The sequence below is a fragment of the Mustela nivalis genome, assembly GCF_964662115.1.
Source record: "Mustela nivalis genome assembly, chromosome: 1".
NCBI classification, from domain to species: Eukaryota; Metazoa; Chordata; class Mammalia; order Carnivora; family Mustelidae; genus Mustela; species Mustela nivalis.
Window position 1 is genome coordinate 2,222,833 of NC_139020.1, and position 14,311 is coordinate 2,237,143.

The 14,311-nt window shown below is 60.9% G+C and overlaps 1 protein-coding gene across 2 annotated transcripts in view; it reads right to left on the reverse strand.

Annotated features, from left to right (window-relative positions):
• Window positions 1–13,482, reverse strand: part of AGPAT3 (1-acylglycerol-3-phosphate O-acyltransferase 3) — a gene marked incomplete at its 3' end in the record, with an annotated part of 82,903 nt that extends 69,421 nt beyond the window's left edge. Inside the window, exon 1 of one of the 2 annotated variants that reach the window (XR_014308937.1) lies at window positions 13,336–13,482. The remainder of the gene's footprint in view (window positions 1–13,335) is intronic. The other variant, XM_082720938.1, reaches the window with a different exon arrangement.
• Window positions 13,483–14,311: the final 829 nt, after the last annotated feature.

Sequence of the window (14,311 nt, forward strand, 5' to 3'; positions counted from 1 at the left end):
GGCTCCCGGCCCGGCCTCTCTCAGGCACACCTGCCACAGGCAAGCACGGCCCCCTCGTAGTGTAGACGCGCCCCAGCATTTCCACAGTGGAAGACAGACACAGCCTTTAAAATTCTGGGTGTGGACTCACTCCACGGTCCCCATCCACACGGTGCGGGAGCCACTACAGGACACTTCACTAAGAGGAGCGAACCCGCCGGGCCATTGGTATCGGCCAGACCCGCTGCGAGCAGTTCCCACGAACAGGCTTGCACGAGGACGCACGGGGTCCGGCGGGCCGACACACACGAGGCTCGCCCCCCTCGCTCTGGGACTGCGGGTCTCGGAGACGAGGGGCTCCCCACCCCCGCCCCGTGAAGCTCCCGGGAACCAGGACCAGCGCCGTCTAGCGGGAACAGAACGTGCGCCACAGAGGCAAGGCCCTTCAGTGTCACATTCTTCCGCGGCCACATTAAAAAAGTCACAAGAAACAGACAAAAATCATGTAGTCATAGTTTATTTAACCCAATTAGTCCCAAATAGTGTTATTTCAACCTCTGATCAACATAAAAGAACATGACGGAGACATTTCACATCCCTTTTTTTTTGTACTCAGTCTTCGAGTGGATGCACCTTTCACAGTGAGAACACATCGAAATCAGAATGGGCCGTCTCCAGCGTGACCCCGTGGGATGTGACCCCCCCGTGGGACGTGGCCCCCGTGGGATGTGGCCCCCGTGGGATGTGGCCCCCAGGGGACGTGGCCTCAGGCACTGTCTCAGGCAGCACGAGGTCAGATATGACGCACTCTTAGGACTGTCTTCCGCCCACTTCCCTTCCCACGTACATGGTTTTTAGAAGCTTTTAGTTTCACTAGTTCTCTCGCTTCAACTGTCTGTGATAGGTTCTTTCCTCGACTGGTGTGTAGGCTCAGGGGGTTCAATGTTTTATGTGTTTTCTTTTCCTAATCTTTTCCTAATTTAAAAAAAAAGCCAACTCATTCTTGGAAATACAATATAATCACAAGTTACGGAATTAAATAAAATCGTTAAACACTTCAGGTCTCCTTTGTTCTTCTATAAAACTTGGGGAAGAGAAAACCGATCTCTTACTGGAAACAAAGGCCTAATAAACAACAAAGAATAAAGGACGAGTAATCGTCAACGGTCCCTTTTCAAGTTCCTTCTTTTCCTAAAACTGTTCCTGTTTAGGCTGGGCGTCCCGCCGCTGGCCACGGCCTGGACCCTGCGAGGTGCCACTGGGATGCGGCATTCGGTGACTTCCGTGGGAGGTGGGACGCAAGGAGGTGAACCAAGGCCGGATCCCACGTAGACACCAGGCTCGGCCGTAGCCTGTCTGACCCCAGAGGGTCCTCGGCGCCCACCAGCACGGACACCGGCGCTGAGGGAGGAGGGACACGCACTGTCCAGGATTGCGCTCCCGCATGAGCTCAGAGGCTGGGGCCACGCACCGCCCGCCCCAGCAGCGTGCGCCCCGCACGTCAGGTCTCGCCCAGAACGCGCCTCGCTGTACACAGCCGAACGGTTCCCTCCTAATCCACCCAAATCCCGACAGTAATCAGGGCTTTACAAGAGCTCCTGGCAAATAAAGATAGCTCGCGCTTACGGGTGGAATCGCGTCCTCCCTGGATTCACACGCGGAGGGCCTGCCCCCCAGGGCCTCAGAAGGATCCACCTCCGGAGACAGGGTCAGAGCAGAGTCGCTTGTGAAGATGAGGTCACCAGGGTGGGCCGTGATCTCAGGACACAGAGACACACTTGTGGGAAAGGCACCACGTGGACAGAAATGGGGAAGACGGTCGCCAGCCACGCAAGGACAGACGCCGGGACACAACCTCCCTCCCGGCCCCCAGAGGAAGACCCCACAAACGTCTTGGTTTGGACTTCAGCCTCCAGAACTGTGACCAAACACTGCTGTCACTTGAGCCACTCGGACACACAGCTCCAGGGACCAGCTGACCTACATGACAGACCACCGCACTCACAGGCTGACCTACGTGACAGACCACCGCACTCACAGGCTGACCTACGTGACAGACCACCGCACTCACAGGCTGACCTACGTGACAGACCACCGCACTCACAGGCTGACCTACGTGACAGACCACCGCACCAGCCCCGGAAACAGCCTTTCCAGTGTCCCACAGGTCACACCCAACATGGGCGGGTGGCCGCCACCCGCTCCCCGTGTCTGCACATGAGGGAGGCCTGGTGCCTCTTGCTCCCACGGCCCGCTGCCCCCGTTCCCGGGTGCAGGTACGGGCGGGAATCAAAGCCCCAGGGCTCCGTGAACTGTCCTGCCCGCTGCATGACTGCATATTTCGAGGTTCATCTTCAAAAGGCCACAGCATAGGTGTGACCCCCACACACCCACAACAAGCAAACTTGTGACAAAAGGGAACCATGCACACGGCGAGAGAGGCCGTGTTCAGAGGCTTGGGGTCCACACAGCCCCACACAGAGCGCCCGCTCACACCCGAGAGGCAGCAGCAGAACTGCGCGCGCGCGCGCAGAGGCACAGGTGCCCTACCTGCCCCCTCCCAGCAGCCATGCAGCTGCCCCAAGGGAGCTCGTCCGCACGCAGGCCAGGCTACTACAGTCCAGCCACTGGCTTTCCGGGGGAAGAGACGCTGCTCTGGGATGTGCTGAGCCATAAAATGATTCAGCAGCAGGGAAAATCCAAAGTTGGCACAGTCACATCGCCCTGCTCTGGGGTGACATGCAGATACCCCGTTTTGGTGCGGGCTGGTGGAACAGCTCTGCCGTGCTCCAGAGACCTGCCAGGCCCGGGCGAGACACTCCGTGGTAAAGCCACCACAGTCCCCAGCCACGGACAAAAGCCACCCTCATCCCCTACTCCATGGGGGGCAAAGCAGGGAGAAGCCGGCGCCGGGGGACAGACACGCTGGGGTGCTGGTGACCCCGCCTGGCTGGAACGCGCCCGTGTGGAGCTCAGGCCTGGCTTCTAGGTTCTACTTTCGCTCTCCCTTCCTGACGAGGCACCTTCCACATGCTCCGGTCCAGGGGCAGCCCAGCCACGACTACGGCACGACGCCCCGGGTGACGCTGCTTCTCCGACACACATGTGGTGCGACGCAGGCACACGTCTTCCCAAAGCGCTCGGCAGCGCGTGCCCGCGGCACAGCCCATGGGGTCAAGGCCAGCAAATGGCCCAGGTCAGCGGCCCAGGGTGAGCTAAAGACGGGGCCACAGAGACCGTGTGCAGGGAGTGACTGTGTGTTAGAAGCACGTGTGTGCGCGTCCTGACTCAGACGCAGGGTTGGGAGCCACTGCGAGGACAGGAGCAGAGCACAGAAGGGACGGCCTCGGGCTACGGGAGTGAATCCGCGGCAGCGACCCCAGCGGCCTGCCTGGAGGGGGTTGGCAGCAGGGGTTCCCCAGTGAGTGGCTGGGGGCGGGCGAGGTACACAGAGGAAAGTGGATCCCGGCAGGGCCTGGGGGACGGAGGGAGGGCTGTGTGTGCGGGACGGGCAGGGACGGGCCCGCTAAGCCCCCCACGCGTGTGGAAAGTGCGGGGCTGAGAACCAGAGCCCGGCGGGGGGGTCTCCACACAGCGCCAAGACAGCCTCAGACGAGCCTGGAAATAACCCCGTTCTAGGTGCCGAACGGGCTTTCCTCTCGTCTTGAATCCAGTCCCCAAACCCACACGAGCGATCCGTCCCACCCGTGGACGTCGGCGTCGTCTGTCTTAAAACGCCAGCTGTCCCCATGGGCACCACGTCCCACGTGCAGACGGCAGCCCTCAGCCGGCCGACAGCCCCCCGCCCCCCGGACCATAGCCGTCCACCGGGGACTCTGCTGGCTCTCGGACAACAGAGATCACCTCAGCCGCGTGGACGGCACAAAGCCGGGTCAGCGAGGACAAATTCTGTCACATTTTGCAGCTGCGTCTGAAACGCGTCACAGCGCTTGACAAGGGTGAGCTGGGGGGCAGGGGTCGTCTCGGCTTAGACTGCGGAGAGCACAGGGTCTTCCCGGGTGGTCTCTGTCGTCAGGCGCACCGACGTCTGCCACGTTCTCTCCCGTCCCACTGTTGGCAAACCTTCCCCTTGGTCAGTGACACCTTTAGAAGTCCCTGTTTGAGTCCAGAAAATAAGCCCGGAGTGCCTGGGGGCCTCCGTCGGTTGAGCGTATGGCTCCTGGTTTGGGCTCAGGTCAGGGTCTCCGGGTCCTGAGCTCGAACCCACTGTCAGGCTCCCCAGGGAGCCTGCCTGACCCCCCAGCTCTGGTTCTGATTCTCTGCCTGCTGCTCCCCCAGAGGCGCACTCCCTCTCCCTCTCTCTCGAATAAATAAATAAGTCTTTGAAAAGAAAGAAAAATTGACCTCACACAGTGCGCCCAGATCAGTCCCACTCCGGGGCTCCGGGCAGCAGCCGAGCCTCTCCAGGGAGATTTGCAGGAACCCACAGACGCAGCCCCCAGAACTATCCAAATGTGCACGCGAGACGGCAGAGAAGCGGTGGGACTCAACCCTCCGGAAACGCAGACTTCGGTGTCATCGCTACTGTTGGTTGGTGCTGTTCGTGGCCGTGTGCGGAGTGTTCGGCAGTAACAGAGAACACTGAAGTCCACGCAAGCAACAGATACTGAGCGAGAAAGCGGCAGATTTGGAAGGAACCAGAGAATGTTCTTTTTTAAAGATTTACTTATTGGAGCGAGAGAGAGCGTGTGCACACGTCACATTAGTGGGGGGAGCCAGGGGAGGGCGGAGGGAGAAAGACGATCCCCACAGACTCCGCACCCAGCACAGAGCCAGACGGGGGGCTCCATCTCACGACCCCGAGATCACGACCTGAGCCGAAACCAGGAGTCGGGTGCCTGACCGACCAAATCACCCGGATGCCCCGAAGAGAATGACAAGTTCCAGGAGCTGGTGCCGCCGCAGACGAGGCGGGGACAAAGGCAGAGCTGGGGCCTGAAGAAACCGCCCAGGAGGCAGCACAAAATGACAGAGAGAAGCAGCTCGAGCAAGGACGAAGGGGCTGGAGGCTGGGAGGTCGCCGAGCAGCACTCGACGAACCAACAGCTGGGACTTCTCCCAAATTCTGGAAGGACACAACCCTTTATGTCCAGGAAGCAGGATGAGTGAGAAGAAAGCCCCCGCGGGGTGGATGGCAGGGGCCGGAGTGGGGGAGCACGGAGCGGCTGGGGACAACCGGACACGGGCACGGGAGCCGGCGGGCGGGACGGCCAGCTCCCCGGGGCGGCCACTGCGTCAGCCAGGGCACGGCGACGCGACACCATCCAAGTGTCAGAAACGGCCGGGCACTCAGCACCACCCACACCGCGGCCTCTGCCCACAGCAGCCAGAGCCAAGGTCAGTAACACAAAGGTGACCTGACATCGCCGCGCGCACAAGCGAAAGCCCTTCTGCTTCACTCGTGGGTGTCATTCCCAGGTCACAGGAGAACCGGGACCCTGGAAAGTGCTCAGACTGTGCGGGGACAGGACCGCAGCCCAAACACACGGCACGCGGCACAGCAGAGCGGGGACGGGGGGAGCCTGAAGTCTGAGGACAGAAATCAAGAAGCTATGCTCGGAGAAGGAATAAAGAATTGTGAAAAGTAATGAGACAACTCAGTAACCTGGAAAGAGACAGTGGATGATCCCCAGGGAGCGCGTCAGACAGGAAGGCACAGCCCCGGGGAGCAGAGCCGCCAGACCTGGGCTCCTCACCAACCGCAGGACAGGACCAGAGAGAAACCTGGGCTACGAGCAGGCAAGAAAACAGAAAAGCGAAAGTAGCTTTAAAAATGAAAGGGAACTTCACGTCCCATAGAGATCTGAAAACCGAGAAAATACCAGGACCTTTGCACCAAGAAGCGGAGAACATGAATGAAACAAACCACGTTCAGACGGGATTGGAAACTGACGGATCCGGGGCTCGTGAAGACACAGAACCAGGACGTCACCACGGGTCCACACAGACGCCCTGCCGGGACCAGAAGCGACATAAAACACACACGATCTCGGTCTCACGGAAGCTCCACCACGCAGCACGGAGAGAGGCCACACCACCCGACTCACATCAGGAGACGGGCATCGTCCAGACGCCGGAGCTCGCGGGGACAGGGTGTGATCAAGGACGATTATGAGCCAAAGCCACTTCGGACACAGGAGCAGACAATCCCCCACAAATTAGCACAAACTGACCCAACGCAGTAACTTAGCAAGGAATAACAGAGCCCGGCCACGCTGGGATATCGCCAGGGAGGCAGGGAAGGACCCACGTACGTCACCGAGTTAACAGACAAATGGAAAAACCGTGCGCGATCAATACATGCGGAAAAAAGGGCTTCGTAAAACATTTTCAGCAAAATATTCTTAGAAAAAAGACAACTGGGGCGCCTGGGTGGCTCAGTGGGTTAAGCCTCTGCCTTCGGTTCAGGTCATGATCCCAGGGTCCTGGGATCGGGCCCCTCGTTGGACTCTCTGCTCAGCAGGGAGCCTGCTTCCCCCTCTCTCTGCCTGCCTCTCTGCCTACTGGTGATCTCTGTCAAATTAATTAATTAATTAATTAAAAAGAAAGAAAATCCTAAACGTCTACAAATAAATGACAGGAACTGGAGACTGGTAAGGAGCCCAGCGACCACAGTGATACCCAAAACCAAATACATTTCTCCTCAACGCTGAGAAAGAGTTAAAAAATAAATTTTCAGTAAAAAATAAAGCTTAAAAACATCACTTAGAACAGCAACATTAGTCGTTAAGGCAGGCTGAGGGCCATGGGGGAGCCGGCCAGGAGGCCAGGGGTGGCCTGCAGTGACAGAGCCGCAGGCCAGAGCCCCAGCAGGAAGACCAGCCCCTGACGCGGGAAAGTCGTCCCGGCTCCTCTCCATCGAAATCCGGGCAGCTTCCCACAGGCCTCAGAGGCCGGCTTTAAGCCCTAACCCAGAGCCACGAGCGGCAGGGATGGCCAGCTGCTCCCGGGGCCCCGCGGGGAGGTCGAGCAGACGCAGCGACCAGAGGACGGAGAACCCGACAGAAGGCGCCCGGACAGGCGGCCGCAGTGCCGCCAGGTGGGCCGGGAAGGAGGGCCGCGCTGAGGACGGTGTGGACAAGCGGGGCTCCCGGGGGGACAGAAGAGCACTGGGCTCCCCGCTTCTCACCCACAGAGTCAGCTCCGGGGGAGGCAGGGTCTCCGGGTGGAGGGCACACCTCAGGCTTCCACAAGAGAGTGCGGGAGCTCGCAGGAGTGCAGCAGGGTGGGGAAGGAGAAAGCCTCCTGCCCCGCAAATGGAACGGTGGGCGGAGCCCCAGGAGAGCCCGCCTTTCTAGTCATCCCTAAGGGAGAAGCCGGAGGCACCTGAGCCCAGGAGAAAACAGGAGGTGCAGGACCCCAGGTAAGGCACAGGTAAGGTCTGCAGGGAAGGACCTCAGAGGGGAACGCGGGGGGGTCTGCGCAGGGAGGAGCTCAGCGGCATCTAGCAGGGAATGCAAACAAGGTCACGACCAGACAGGACATGGTGCATCCGTCCGTCTGCCAGAGCTCAGGACAGCATCAAGGGCTCGAGAGCAGGAGGGTCCCCGTCCCGCGGCTGGTGGTTGCGCAGCGTGGGGCATGCATGGGGGCAACAGCCAGGGCCGCGGGGAGGGCTCCAGTGCCAGAGCCTCGCCTCCTGGTGGCTGCACTGTAGCCGGAGGGGGGTCGGCGGACACGGGTCGGGGTCAAGAGTGCCATCTGGCCTCGGGGCACATTCTGTAAACATCTTTCGCCGACCGTCTCCGCACAGACTTGAGGAGGGCCCCCCACACGCGGTGTAGACGCTCGGAGCTCCGTGTTTCCCGGACACGGACTCTGGGTGCCGTCCCCTCCCATCCGTGGGCCGTCAGAGAACCCCCACCCTGTTTCCAGCGGCCGCGCCTGAGATGGACGATCTGGGGTTTTCCCCGGCACGTGAAGCCTTGCATTTCCGCCACCCGGCGCTTTTGCTTCTCGTGCATTTTGTCCTCGATTCATGAGCTCAGTTACTTTATGTCAAAAATTAAACCAGTGTCTTAGACCAGATGTCGTAAGAATTGCGGCCTGTGAGCTGAATTCGGGCGGCAACATTTTCTATCGGGCGTGCACTTTGTTAGAAATCAATAACTGCATATGAAACCCCAGATTCCTGCCTCGTCCTAGCAGAGCAAAAATCTGCTTCCGCTAGTCCGGCATCTCCCTGGCCGTGTCGGCTGGGGGTCATGCTGCCTGGGGGGGTCAATGGCCAGGGGCGAGTGCTCAGTGCTGGGGGTCAGCGCTGGGGGTCCAGCGAGCACGCCCAAGAGAAGAGGCCTTGGCCGTCACTCCTGGCCCGGCCCCGCTGTCTCACACCCGCCTTCCCCGGCTCTCCTTGCTGCCTGGCCTGACAGACTCTGTATTCACAACTTTATGAATTTTATTTATCGAAAAAGAAATGTTTGTACCCAAGAAGTCCCGCACTATAAGGAAAAGCAGTGAGGGGCACACAGCTGTCAGAGCCCCAGGAAAACGCCACACTCGCCCAGGCCAGGGTGACCTGCGGCTGTCACTGCGTTTTCGAACACGTTTCCTTCCACCTGGGTTATAACAGCCCCTTGACTCACACCTGAAAATAGTGACTAACGTGTGCCAATGTGCGTGTGCTCGGACCTCCACAACCATCCGGAAGGCCCTGGTTCTTTCCTAGCCCCGGACGCTGTGTTGCCGGGTCCCAGCTCACCGCCGGGCCGGCAGAGGAGACCCGCGGTAGCCACGCGGCTTTTTCTAAAACAAAAACAAACACGACCCCGCCAGGCATTGTCAACACTGGAGGATTGCTCACCGCGTCCGTCCACTTCTGTGGAAGTCACCGAACGCTGCCTGAGAGGCAGTCATGGGACCCGAACTCTCGGACCCCCTGGAGGGAGCACCTGCCGGGCGGCAGCAATGGGCCCTCCATGGGGGGCTGGGCCTGAGGGACCCCGGGCTCCCGGGTGGGGTCAGTCCCGGCTGGAGGACCCCGGCGAGACTTTCTCAGAGCGGCAGGAGGAGAGGTCCTCCCTTGCCAGGCCTCCGCCATCCGGGCCCCTCTCCCCGCACCAGAGCAGCATGCTGGCCCCAGGCCCCCAGCGCCCCCCTGGCCCCAGGGCCCCCCAGCGCCCCCCAGCGCCCCTCAGTCCCCATAGCCTCGCTCCCAGCCGACCTCCTGCACCTCTCTTTTTGGCACCTGCTTTCTACATCCCCCAAACCAACGCACTCCCCACGTAAGAACGGCCTTCTGGCTCATTTTGGCAAAAACGGCTTCGCCAGGTAGACCAGCTGACGGACCTCACGAACATGGGGGTGACGTCTCTTCTAGGAAAAGGCACGTTCATTCGACAGCTCTCGTCAGACTTGGACAGTGGTCTCCAGTCGAAACCAGTCCATGGGACGCCGGACCAACACCGGTGCGCTCCCCACGCGACCCAGCACAGCCTTCATCTCGCGCCCACCAAGCGCACAAGGCAGCGGAGCTCGCACGGATTTGCATGACCTGACCTTCCCTGTGCAACAGCATATCTAGCATGTATCTGTTCCCACCCTCTCAGATGGGGATTTCTGGTCCCCGGTCCACTGAGGGCAGCCTCCCAGAAGTAAGAACGGTTTTAAATGACTACTTACATGACGCCAACCACTTAGTTTCAGAAATGTACATTTTTCACACACTGAGTTTTCTGAGCATCAAAGTGCTCTGGGTTCCAGAAGCCAGTTGAGCGGCCTCAGCAAGCCCTTCCCCCGCTCAGTGTCTCCATCTGTGTAACGGGGTGAGGCCGCGGTCCTCACAGGGCTTTTCCCAAGAAGCAAACAACCTGATCTGCTCGTGAAACCCCTCACAGAGTGGCCATCATTGTAGCTGCTGTCACAGGACCATCTGCAAAGCCTCAGTGAGCAGGCAGGGGACACTTTTAAAGACCGCGTCCGTTATAAAGTCTTCAGGGCAGCCAACAACGTGAGGAAGGAAAAGGCTCCAGAGCTGAGCAGACCCAGCAGGCGCCCGCCGCCCGGGCACCCAAGTCGCCGCCGAGCACCACGTCCGGCTGAAGATACTTCCTTGCAGCATGCGGCTTTTTACGACTGGTCGCAGCAGGATTCGTTACCATGGTTCGCTATTACTGATCTCACCCCCCACCCACTTTCAGAAAGGAATTGAGAAGGTCCACATTAATAATGCATGGCCTCCCCGAGTCGCCTGGGGACAGGCCTCTTGGCCACTGGCACGCTGCTCCCACCATGCGCCCAGCCTCGGTGCTGAGTCCTACGGAAGAATGCCGCCTGTCACACATCCATCTGCCCACACCAGCAACCAGGACATACTCTACCTGCGACCCCTCCAGCTACGCTCGGGAAGGGACAGCGATCAGACCACAGCGTCCATCCTGCAGAGGATCGGGGGCCGGCCTCCCCCAACCCCTCCCGCCACCTCCCCAACGGTCACACAGATGCCCTCCCAAGATGACCACCTCAGACTTTGCTCCACAAAGATAATCCAAACAGAGCAAATCCTGATAACTAAAAGGAAGGCTGGCCAAGGACGAACCCCTCACAGGTTGGCAGTAACCGGCGATTAACGTTAAGATCATTCTGAAGCAGTTTTTAGGAAGGACAGATTAAGTCACAGACATTTTTGCTTTACAACTCAAAACAACTCACTTAGAGCCTCAGACATTCTTGGGTTAACCAAAGTAAAACTGATGAAATTTCTGAGAAATTGCTTTACAAAGTTCAGCCCAACCTTACTGTAACAGCAATTTCTCAGTAAGACTGAGCAACTGAAGTTCTTACCTTCTACAAGTCACTTAAAAGGAAACAGACAGATGTAGCCACTCAGGTTCTTTGCTCTATAAATATTAATCAGCCACAACTTCTACCACTAAACTCTCAGTTCTGACAAGGCTGGTGAGAGAGGAGAGGCCTGGCGGTGGACGCTACAGCTTTTGCCAGACTTTGATGGGGACAGGGGGCCGCCGCTACCGGGTGAGGGGCTCCTGGGCTACCCCTTAAGCATGCCCTCGCCCGTCTCCCGAGTAAAGTCAGGCTGGAAGTCAACAGAAGGTGTGCAATTCAAGTTAACCAGACAAGTTAACCAGACCCCTCCCCAGCACCACAAAAAAAAAAAAAAAAAAAGAAAAGAAAAGAAAGAAAGAAAAACAAAACAAAAACAATAAATCTGGCTCTTCTCAACACAACTTCTGTGTTTTATTTTCCCTGTTTACGAGGATTGCAGTATCTCCCTCCTCCCTCTGATCTGACCCCAGATGAAAACGTCCGGACTTTGAGCACATGGTGGGGTCTCAGAAGATGGGAGCCTCCGGTTCTCAGCCGGAATCTGGCCCGCCGCTCTGTGACCTAAGCTACAGCAGGCAGCCAGACCTCTGTTCTCCCAGGGCGCTCTTTCCCAAGCTTGCAGCGTGATCAGAGAGAACACAGGCCATGGCTACGCATCAGGGTGAACTCAGTTAACATGGGAAGCAGGAGTAAAAACGGACACACCAGATCACCTTGGTGGATGCACTTTCTACCTTTCAAAACACAACACCTGCTTTGTCTGTTTCCTGGGCGCTGGCCCCACAGACCTGTGTTTGGGCGGGGGGTGGGGGGGCCGCTCGTGAAGGCGCTGAGCCCACCATGCGGGCCAGCCCAGGCCCGAGGGCGCCGGCTGAAGGATCCTTCCTGTGCCTTCCCTGACCGTCGTACAGCCCTGTCTCTCCCCTGCTCTGGCACATGCCTCAGTTTATTGCAAAGTCACAAACCTCTTGGTAGAGATTTCCCAGCTGCCCCCCCCGCCGCGGGCGGCATGAACAGCAAACTCTGGCCGAACATGGCCACTATGCATGCACAGGGCACCAAGGCGGCTACCTTCCAGGGCCAAGAAGAGGTCCTTCCTATCCTGACTGTCAACCCCAGTAGCCTCCCTTTCAAACAATGTACTCATGGAGATCCCTCCGGGTGACAGAAGTGGATACAGAAGTGAGCCGTAACAATCTGATTGTAAAACCTTGAGGGGGGGGGGGGGCGTTGTCAAGATGCTCGAGTGGGGGGAGGGGCGACAGGAAGTGATCAAATTAGAGAATGTTCAGAACCTCACTGAGAACCCCTATGAAGCTTTGCAACAGGGAAACGTGGACCAGTAACCCCTAAAGGAGTCTGGGCCTGCAGGGGGGCAACCGGGAGCATGCGGGACAGGGACCTTTGGGTGTGGCCCCCACACGGGCACCAGGAGCCCCAGCCCAGCAGCGGTGGACTTGGGCTCCCTGGGATGACTGTCACTTCTTCGGGGGCGGCTGCTTCGCATCCCAGACTCTCCGAAGGCCAGCAGTCCTCATTTCTCCTTCTGTTAAGATCATATTTCCTACAAAAAGGAACCTACCTGCTCAAGTGTTCCCTTAGACAAGACTGTTAATATTGTGCTTAAAAAAAAAAAAAAATGCCCAGGAAGCCATTTATAATAGCATTTTCCCTACTGCACTGAACTTCTCAAAGTTAAAAAAAAAAAAAAAAAAAAAAAACCTGCCCAATTTTTCAAGGCAGCTCCGAGTGCTAATAATAACCCTCCTTTCCGGGGTCCTGCGCTGGGCCGCGGGGGCGAGGGGGGCTCGGCCGCGGAGAGCGCTGCGATCACCGACTGACCCCATCCCTCCAAGAGCGGTGGAAATTCACAGTCGGCCTTGGTCCAAACGCCAAAGTCAAATCCGAAAACTCGGCGCCCGCCGCCCCCCACGCGCCCCACCGGCAGCCCCCCCCTCCCTCCGACCGGCAAAAAGTGAAACTAAGCCTGGGCCGCGGCCTGAGCGGTCAGGGGCGAAGCGCGGGGTCCCCGGCGCCCCCAGGCCAGGCAGGGGGCCCGTCGCGTCCGCGGGGTGGGGGATAGTGAGGGGAGCAGAGGGGCCCCCACAGCAGAGTCCGCGGCGGGAGGGTCGTGCCCTCGCTCGGCCCCGGCCCCGGCCCCTCCAGGGGCGCCCCCTCCCCCGGCGGCGCCCCCTCCTCCCCGCACCCCAGGCCCCCTCCCCTGGAGGCTGCAGCGGCCTGAGCGGCGCGGACGGGGAGGTGTCCTGGGCCTCGGCCCGGACCGGGCACCGGGGAGGCTGGGGGGTGCGGGAGGACCCGGGCCCGCGGACCACCCCCAGCGCCCCCCACCCGGGTCCTCCCGCAGGCCCCGCGCCGGGCGGAGCGCAGCCGGCCCACTGCCGCGCGGGGCCAGCGGGGCCCGGGCCGGCCTCGGGTGGGGGCCGACCTCGGGCGGAGGAGCGACCTCGGGCGGCGGGGGGCGGGGGAGGGGGGAAGCGACCTCGGGCGGCAGGAGGGGGGCCCGACCTCGGCGGGGGCCGCGCCGCTCACCTGCAGCCGCCGCCACCTGCTCGTCGCGCGCGCGGCCTCGGCGTCGCCTCCGCGGCCACTCCGGCCGCTGCGCTCCGGCCCTGGGCGCGCCCGGCCCTGCGTCGGGCCTCAGCGAGTGCGGCGCCCGCCGCCCCCGGCCCCCATCCCGCCCCGCCCGGCCCGCCGCCCTCCGCCCTCGGCCGCGCCGCCCCGCCACTTCCTGTGCGCGGCGATCCCACAGTTCCGCCGGCGCGCGGGGAGGGGGGGACACGCGGGGGGGACACGCGGGGACACGCGGGGGGGCGCGCGGGGGGGCGCGGGGGGCCCGGGGGGACACGCGGGGGGGACTCGGGGGACACGGGGGATGGGGGCACGTGGGGGGTGCCCGGGACAACGGGGGTCCTGGCCGGGGGAGGTGGGGACACGTGGGGGCGCCGGTGGAGAAGGGGCCCTGGCAGAGGTCGCGGAACGGACGCGCGTGAATCCGGGGCGGGGACCGGAGCCGCTGGGGCACGTGGGTTGCGGGACCAGCCAGACAGGTCAGGGGGCGGGCCTGACGCGGGGAGGGGGTGGGGGACGCGGTCGGTGGGGGCCGGGGAGACAGCACCGTGGGTCCGGCGACCCTCGAGCCCCCCCATCTCCCCCGCGTCCCCCCACCCCCGCGGGCACTGGCTCGTTTCCGGGCGTGAGCTCCTCCCCTAGTCCGGGTCACAGCTGGGGGGGGGGGTTGCCGCCGCCGCAGGGGGGTGGGTCGCGCGCGTCACCGGCACCGGGGACGTCCCGGGCCCTGAGAGCCGGGGCTCTGCCGGAGGATAGATTTCAGACCCACGTGCGGCGCCCTTTGACTTATTTATAGTTGGCACCGGGCTGGCAACGTTGTATCGATTTGACCGTGAAGGAAGCTTCCCGGAACTTGGGGGGGGGCGGTCGCCTGGAACCGCCTCGCTGGTGTGCCCGCTCCCGGGTCACTGACCGCTCTCCCCACTTGCCTGAGGAG